This window comes from Eurosta solidaginis, chromosome 4, assembly GCF_040869045.1.
Source record: "Eurosta solidaginis isolate ZX-2024a chromosome 4, ASM4086904v1, whole genome shotgun sequence".
In the NCBI taxonomy this organism is placed as follows: domain Eukaryota; kingdom Metazoa; phylum Arthropoda; class Insecta; order Diptera; family Tephritidae; genus Eurosta; species Eurosta solidaginis.
Window position 1 is genome coordinate 150,097,575 of NC_090322.1, and position 9,580 is coordinate 150,107,154.

General features: G+C 35.3%; 1 protein-coding gene across 3 annotated transcripts in view; it reads right to left on the reverse strand.

Moving 5' to 3' along the window:
• Positions 1-3,954, reverse strand: part of r (carbamoyl-phosphate synthetase 2, aspartate transcarbamylase, and dihydroorotase rudimentary) — a 51,508-nt gene extending 47,554 nt beyond the window's left edge. For all 3 annotated transcript variants that reach the window (XM_067783381.1, XM_067783383.1, XM_067783382.1), the window contains exon 1: positions 3,792-3,954. The gene's annotated coding sequence lies outside the window, so the exon portion shown is untranslated. The remainder of the gene's footprint in view (positions 1-3,791) is intronic.
• Between the last annotated feature and the right edge of the window lie 5,626 nt (positions 3,955-9,580).

The following is a 9,580-nucleotide window of genomic DNA, read 5'->3' on the forward strand; positions in this document are numbered from 1 at the left end:
AATACTGACAATCTATTGAACATCACTAGCAAATCGAAGGCAAGATAAAATTTGTCACTGCGCTATTGAAGTACATTATCTAATTGAATATCAGCAACATTTCAACAATTAAGTAGCACTATCAATACTGTTTTTTTTTTTATTTGGAGGCTCGAAGAAACATTTGGAGATCCCAGAAAAAGAAGTTTTAAGTAGTACGTTAGAAGTTAAAAATTAATGTTTTCGGAGTTTTAAACTGCTTCTCATGCACTCCACAGGAACTCCGACGAAATTAACAAGTTCAAAACAAACATTTAAACTAATATTACACAAAGCAGTCGGTACATAATCACAAACCAGGCTCGAAGCGCTTTTTCCATTTTGAATCCTACTTTGAAACGCCTGATATTTGGTTGGCTGGGTAAAATTGTTGAATAAATTCACCCTACCAAAAATAATGCAAGTAGTTACAATCAATTAATCAAAGCTGCCGAAGCGTTATCGGTATTTATAAAAACAACAAGTAAGGAAGGCCAAGTTCGGGTGTAACCGAACATTACATACTCAGCTGATAGCTTTGAAGACCGCCATGTAGGAAAATGAACCTAGGGTAATCCTGGAATGTGTTTGTATGACATAGGTATTAAATGGAAGGTACTAAATAGCATTTTAAAAGGGAGCGGGCCATAGTTCTATAGGTGGACGCCTTTTCCAGATATCGCCATAAAGGTGGACCAGGGGTGACTGTAGAATGTGTTTGTACGATATGGGTATCAAATTCAAGTTATTAATGAGGGTTTTAAAAGGGAGTGGCCCCTAGTCTTATATGTGAAGGCGTTTTCGAGATATTGGCCAAAATGTGGACCAGAGTGACCCAGAACATCATCTGTCGGGTACCGCTAATTTATTTATATATGCAATTCCACGAACAGCATTCCTGCCCTGATTCCATGGGCTTTTGATTTAGCCCTACAGAACTTTTTTCATTTTCTTCTAATTAATATGGTAGGTGTCACACCCATTTTACAAAGTTTTTTCTAAAGTTATATTTTGCGTCAAAAAAGCAATAGATATATCGATTTTTGTTCAAGTTATCGTGCTAACAGCCGAGCGGAAGGACAAACGGTCGACTGTATATAAAAATTGTGCGTGGCTCCAACCGATTTCGCCCATTTTCACAGAAAGCAGTTACCATCATAGAAGCAATGCCCTTACCAAATTTCACATGGATTGGTAAATTTTTGTTCGACTTATGGCATTAAAAGTATTCTAGACAAATTAATTGAAACGTCCATTTTGAATTTTTATTTTATTTTTGTATTTTGTTGCACCATATTATTATTGGAGTTGAATTTTGACATAATTTACTTATATACTGTAAAGATATTCTATTTTTTGTTAAAATTTAACTTCAAAAATATTTTTTTTTTAAAGTGGGCGTGTTCGTCATCCCATTTTTCTAATTTTTATTTGGCCCACATATAGTAATTTGAGTAACGTTCCTGCCAAATTTCGTCACGACATCTTCAACGACTGCCAAATTTCAGCTTGCAAAACTTTTAAATTACCTTGTTTTAAAAGTGGGCGGTGCTACGCCCATTGTCCAAAATTTTACAAATTTTCTATTTTGCGTCATAAGGTCAACGCACCTACCAAGTTTCATCGCTTTATCCGTCTCTGGTAATGAATTATTGCACTTTTTCGAAATTTTTGATATCGAAAAAGTGGGCGTGGTTATAGTCCAATTTCGTTCATTTTAAATATCGATCTGAGATGAGTGCTCAGGAATCTACATACCAAATTTCATCAAGATACCTCAAAATTTACTCAAGTTATCGTGTTCACGGACAGGCAGATGGCCGGACGGACGGACGGACATGGCTAAATGGATTTCTTTTTTCGCCCAGATCATTTTGATATATAGAAGTCTATATCTACCTCGATTAGTTTATGCCGTTATGGGGTACCGTTATGCGAACAAAATTAATATACTCTGTGAGCTCTTCTCAGCTGAGTATAAAAAAAGTTGCAATAACAGTGCGTAGAAAGGGGTGGGCAATATACCTACCTCATGCCCCGGACCTTACTCACAAAGGGGCGCCAAATGGTACCCAAAAAAAATTGTGGGAAAATTTCAATTTTTATTATTGTTTCTTTCTTGAAAATATGTTTCAAATTTAGTGCCATTGTAGTACTACAAATTGTCTGCTGAGTGGAATGTCACCCTATTTCAGCTGCCAGCTCAAAAAGGTCTTATCACAGAATATTATCAAAACGTCCTATCTCTGAATTCAGTGAAGACTGGCCTATATCAGAGTTTTTCTCATAAACGTCCTACCTATTGTCAAAATTTATTGAATTTATGAACAGATAGGGCGTTTTTTAAGGAAATTCGGAAATAGGACGATTTTGAGTAGAATTATGATGTAGGACATTCTTCAAAAACTTTCTGAAATAGGGCGTTTTTGAAAGTTTTCTCATGTAGGGTGTTTTTGAACTCGCCGGTGATATTTCATACACCTTTTGATTTATAGTACGAAATTCATTAATCCAAACGTAGTGGCATGTTTTGAAATAATAGAAAACATTTATCATTTTATTAAAAAATGCTTTACCAAAAACTGTCAAACTTTATTCTGAAACACGATGAAACGCCAGAATAGAAATGGTTAGCGTTATCGTCGATGGAGTAGAGAATACCACATTATCGGAAAATTTCGCTTTCTATCCGATCTACCTCCTTTTTAAAAATCAGCCACATTTTCATTCGGCAACAATTCAGAAGGTCTTAGAATAAATTTTAGAGAAGCTTTCCATGATATTCAATTTGGAAATTTAGCCGAGATGTGTTCTGGGTAACAAGCCGAATATAAAACAATGTTGATATCGGCTGTTATCGAAAAAAGGCTCTCTTCAAATAAACCGAAATGGTTTAACTTTAAACCCTGGGATATCTCTAGTTAATTTAGACGTAGGTACATGCTGATGCTGCATGCTACATACATATGCTCACACATCGAACTACACGAGTACTTGGTATTGGATCCTTTTTTATTATACGCATTTGAAATTTATCTTTTAAGCTCTTCATTGGACGAGAATTGTTATGAAAACTTTTGATTACATGTTTTCACAGAACTGAAGTTCACACCCGGGCCTTAAGTTAATAGGCGCATGATCCAATAACATAAGTCTTATATGAGGCCAACATTTTTTGCGGGGTAGTACTTGCATAAATGTGCAGTTGTGGGTACCTATGTATGTGTATAAACGTCTCATTTAAATGATTACGACTTAATGAACCGGTTGTAAAGATTTTGGGGATAATGCACCCTACAAATAACGTAAATACTTAATTTCAACACAACTGGAAATGGAAACAACTGGGAACTTGAAAATCTAAAAAGCCAATGTGAACATAGCATAGTTGAAGCTCTATGGATAGAAAATACAAAGTTTTTTGAACCTAGACCAACATGTGTAAATATACTAGAGTGTTTTCATTCGAGCCGAACTTAATTCCTCAGTAAATCTAATTCTGCCGGCAAGTAGTTGCACCATTACAGGCTTATTCGATTTTCTTGTGAGAATATATAATATGTGACAACATATCTTTACCAAGCCGTGCAAATCCAGACTTTGAAACATTAGCCAAATAATTTGTATGTATACTTGCCACAAGTGTTTTACCCAACCTGATACCCCACATACGCTTATATATACATATATATGTATGTCCTGTTGTCTATGCATACACATTTATTTTAAAAGTCAGTTTATAACTTTCCACCTTAATCTATGAAACGACTTACATTCTTAGTTATCTCGTATCACTTTCTTTTTTGCTCTTTCAAAGGTAAACAAAAAATTTGCAAGATTGCACACAATTTTTAATTTTGCAAATTTACACGTGGGTTTTGCTATTCTAAAGAACACAACCGTAATAAAGTAAGAAACATAACCCAAACGATTGGCCGCTAGTACACGACTAAATTTCTGGATTTTATGTTAAGGCGGCTGAAAAGAGATTGTTGAACAGTGGGCCTGTGCAGTAGAGTTGCCATTTGGAGAAGAGGGGATTTTTAAGAAAGATTTGGAACTTGGATTTTGTATTTAGGCGGCTGCCGTGTTGTGTGCTCACTAAGAATTCCGTGGTCTTAGATTAAAATTACCAAGACAAGTAGCAAAAAAATACTTTAAAAACGGTTTTTTTAAACAAAGTCGTGCTTCGACAGCTTTTTGCAAACACCTCGCATATATTTTCGTCAAGAAAAGGTTCTCAGGAAAAATTCATCTGCCTCGCAAATGTGTGCGTAAAATATTGAGATCCATCCAATTTGTAGCAAAAAGAGTAGAACGCCATATAACAGAAGAAAGTTTCGGCCTAAACAACTTTTGGAAGTATGTTTAACGCGCATAATTAATATAATGGCGAAATGAGAAATGACTTGCTCCACATTCTTTAGTAAAAGCTCCAAATAGAGTAGAGGGATTTCGCCAGTGACTATTACATTGCTGGTAAGGAAGCACACATTATCCATCGTTCAACTAATCAAAGGGCGTTTCAACCATGAACACAACTGTTCATCAATCGTTGAGTGATGACTTTCTTAACGCACCGTTGAGTATTTTGGACCCACTCAACGGTTTGGATTTTACGTCGAATTGCTGAGCATAAACTTTTTTCGCTACGTTCGCTCAACTTGTTTATGTTTAATTTTTTTGGCGTTTTAAAGTTTTATTTTCCAATACAATTTTTCCACTTCATATTATAGAAAAGTGTGAAAAATAGTTTAAAAAGTCATTTTTCCTTAAAATTTAAGAATAATTAAAATTTAATTATTTCATTTGGCAGTTGGCTCAACTCGTTGTTCATAAAACGAAATTTCTATGACCCAACCGTCAGAAATGAGTTATCAATGTATCAGTAAAACTTGTGTTCGCTGAAAAAGACTATAGTCAGCTATATACGTACGTAGAAAAACTATGTTAAAATCTATTTAAGAAAAAAACATTTCGTTATCAATGGCAGCTCTATCCTCACATACACATACTCACCACTTGCCTAACAAGTTTCAATCAAAAGATTACTTTTGCTCGTATCGCAGAAAATGAGACCGGTGTTTTGATTAAATGCTCCAGAGCTCGTATTGAGTAGGTTAGATGTGGTTTGCGTGAGAAACAACTGTGTTGTGTGTTCTCATAGGCATCGTACTCATGTACACATATGAACCTAATATCCCCACAGTAAAACATTAAGCTAGTCAGAAAAATACTAGTCTGTAAAAAAACCTTATGGCTGATATCGAAAAAGTCCAAGAAAGAAACAACCTGTAATAAGTTTATATATATACATATATGAGTATCAAAGGGCAAGGCGTTGCATATTTCTCTTTCGCCTAATTTTAACGAAGTCCTCCCGTACCTGTATGATAAAATTACATTCAATAGATCTGCTCGGTCAACCACTTTGATGTTACTCAGTTTTAACTACGTAGCCTCTACTAGGCTGTTTTTCGTCAACACTTGGAAACTGTCTTAACCAAAACAACTACATATAGACGAACTCTTTATAGCTTTTTCTCTAGTCATAGTACTTAATCTTTTTATTTATGTAAAGACCTATAAACTATTTTTCTCTACTCATTAACCTTTATTCCCCTATGACTGTTGTATGATAAAAGATATCTTAATGTACTAATAACACTACTCAACAAATTTTGATCAACTTTAGTCTCCAAGAATAAAATAGGCCTTTGCTAATATGACTTCCATTTTCCTGTGGCAGATCTAGTTTCCGAGATATCGGCGAAAATATGAAAATTCCCATTTTCGTAGAACACTACTTCATATAGGTACGGCAAAAATTAGTATTTTTCATTTTTTCGTTTTAAACTGTTGAATTATACATTATACTATTTCCCGAAAACATTTCTTGCCTTCGCCTCCTTTCAGTATCTTCAGTAGTTTGGCCACTATGCCAAAAAACGTAGAAAAAATTTTGAGAAAAAAAGAAATTTTTTACAAAAATTAGGATTTAACCAGCAATTTAAGGCAATTTAACTACGAAAATTTTAAGCATACCAGTACAACAATCGGGCGTGTCGTTGAGACTATAGCCCCGTTAACTTGCACTATTATTTTAGTATTTCAGTATTTTTTTAGAGACTGTTTCGAGAAAAATTCTGAATGTTTTTCCGGGATTATTTTGGAAATTTCTATGGGGCTATTCGGGATAACTTCTTAGGGATCATTTTGTTACTATTCCATAACCGTTTTGGAGACGGCCAGTACATCGATGGCTGAGTAGTGCTTTTGAATTATTGAACTACTTTCTGAAAACTCTTTACTTCAGACACAATTATAATAAGCCCCGAAAACAAAAATTTAGTATAAATAAGTAAGGAAGGCTAAGTTCGGGCGTAACCGAACATTACATACCCAGTTGAGAACTGTGGAGACAAAGTAAGGGAAAATCACCATGTTGTAAAAAGAACCTAGGGTAACCCTGGAATGTGTTTGTATGACATGTGTATCAAATGGAAGGTATTAAAGAGTATTTTAAGAGGAAGTGGGCCATAGTTCTATAGATGGACGCCATTTAGGGATATCGCCATAAAGGTGGACCAGGCCTGACTCTAGAATTTGCTTGTACGATATGGGTATCAAATGAAATGTGTTAATGATAATTTTAAAAGGGATTGGGCCTAAGTTCTATAGGTGGACGCCTTTTCGAGATATCGCCATAAAGGTGGACCAGGGGTGACTCTAGAATTTATTTTGTACGATATGGGTATCAAATGAAAGGTATTAATGAGTATTTTAAAAGGGCGTGGGCCTAAGTTCTATAGATGGACGCCTTTTCGAGATATCGCCATAAAGATGGAACAGGGGTGACTCTAGAATTTGTTTGTACGATATGAGTATCAAACGAAAGGTGTTAATGAGTATTTTAAGAGGGCGTGGGCCTTAGTTCTATAGGTGGATGCCTTTTCGAGATATCGCCATAAAGGTGGACCAGGGGTGACTCTAGAATTTATTTTGTACGATATGGGTATCAAATGAAAGGCACTAAAAGGTATTTTAAAAGGCGTGGGCCTAAGTTCTATAGATGGACGCCTTTTCGAAATATCGCCATAAAGATGGACCAGGGGTGACTAGAATTTGTTTGTACGATATGGGTATCAAATGAAAGGTGTTAATGAGTATTTTAAAAGGGCGTGGGCTTTAGTTCTATAGGTGGATGCCTTTTCGAGATATCGCCATAAAGGTGGACCAGGGTTGACTAGAATTTGTTTGTACGATATGGGTATCAAATGAAAGGTGTTAATGAGTATTTTAAAAGGGAGTGGGCCTTAGTTCTATAGGTGGATGCCTTTTCGAGATATCGCCATAAAGGTGGTCCAGGGGTGACTCTAGAATTTTTTTGTACGATATGGGTATCAAATGAAAGGTGTTAATGAGTATTTTAAAAGGGCGTGGGCCTTAGTTCTATAGGTGGATGCCTTTTCGAGATATCGCCATAAAGGTGGACCAGGGGTGACTAGAATTTGTTTGTACGATATGGGTATCAAATGAAAGGTGTTAATTAGTATTTAAAAAAGGAGTGGGCCTTAGTTCTATATGTGGACGCCTTTTCGAGATATCGCCATAAACGTGGACCAGGGGTGACTATAGAATGTGTTTGTACGATATGGGTATCAAATTAAAGGTATTAATGAGGTTTTTAAAAGGGAGTGGCCCTTAGTTGTATATGTGAAGGCGTTTTCGAGATATCGACCAAAATGTGGACCAGGGTGATCCAGGACAACATCTGTCGGGTACCGCTAATTTATTTATATATGTAATACCACGAACAGTATTCCTTCCAAGATTCCAAGGGCTTTTGATTTCGCCCTGCAAAACTTTTTCATTTTCTTCTACTTAATATGGTAGGTGTCACACCCATTTTACTAAGTTTTTTTCTAAAGTTATATTTTGCGTCAATAGACCAATACAATTACCATGTTTCATCCCTTTTTTCGTATTTGGTATATAATTATGACATTTTTCTCATTTTTCGTAATTTTCGATATCGAAAAAGTGGGCGTGGTCATAGTCGGATTTTGGCCATTTTTTACACCAATACAAAGTGAGTTCAGATAAGTACGTGAACTGAGTTTAGTAAAGATATATTGATTTTTGTTCAAGTTATCATGTTAACGGCCGAGCAGAAGGACAGACGGTCGACTATGTATAAAAACTGGGAGTGGCTTCAACCGATTTCGCCCTTTTTCACAGAAAACAGTTATCGTACCAGAGTCTAAGCCTCTACCAAATTTCACAATGATTGGTAAATTTTTGTTCGACTTATGGCATTAAAAGTATCCTAGACAAATTAAATGAAAAAGGGCGGAACCACGCCCATTTTGAAATTATCTTTTATTTTTGTATTTTGTTGCACCATATCCTTACTGGAGTTGAATGTTGACATAATTTACTTATATACTGTAAAGATATTAACTTTTCTTTTAAAATTTGAATTTAAAAAAATTTTTTTTTAAAAAGTGGGCGTGGTCGTTCTCCGACATATAGTAATAAGAGTAACGTTCCTGCCAAATTTCATCATGATATCTTCAACGACTGCCAAATTAAAGCTTGCAAAACTTCTAAATTACCTTCTTTTAAAAGTGGGCGGTGCCACGCCCATTGTCTAAAATTTTACTAGTTTTCTATCCTGCGTCATAAGTTCAACTCACCTACCAAGTTTCATCACTTTATCCGTATTTGGTAATGAATTATCGCACTTTTTCGATTTTTCGAAATTTTCGATATCGAAAAAGTGGGCGTGGTTATAGTCCGATATCGTTCATTTTAAACAGCGATCTGAGATGAGTGCCCAGGAACCTACATACCAAGTTTCATCAGGATACCTCAAAATTTACTCAAGTTCTCGTGTTAACGGGCGGACGGACGGACATGGCTCAATCGAATTTTTTTTCGATACTGATGATTTTGATATACGGAAGTCTATATCTATCTCGATTCCTTTATACCTGTACAACCAACCGTTATCCAATCAAAGTTAATATACTCTGTGAGCTCTGCTCAACTGAGTATAAAAATCCGATTTAAGCTATAAGGTGCAAAAATATTAGATTATCAAAGTATGAATAAGTTAAAAAAAGGAGTACGATCTGATCCCAAAGCACCAAAATGAATGGCAACTTTGATTGCAAACTTGAAAATCCAAATTGTTTTAATTGTAAACCAAATTTTGCTTGCTCCTATAGGTAGTAGATACCAAAAAATTTTCAGATTTAGACTCGAAATTTCAACAGTGCAGAGTACGCGAGTAAGAACTTAAAGATCAGTAATGAACGGTGCCGTGTAATAACTTGACGGGCATCATTTTCTTTTCTCGACTGGCGTTTTTCAAAATTAAAAAAAAATCTTCAAAATAATTAAATTTATTAAAAAATACACGGAGTTAATGAAAAATGTTAAAAAGTAATGTTACTAGCGCAGTAACTTTAACCACAAATTACTTATAAATTGTTTATAACAATTTAACTGTTTAATACTCGTTGGGAAACCCTCAGATATTTATGCCAAATTTCAG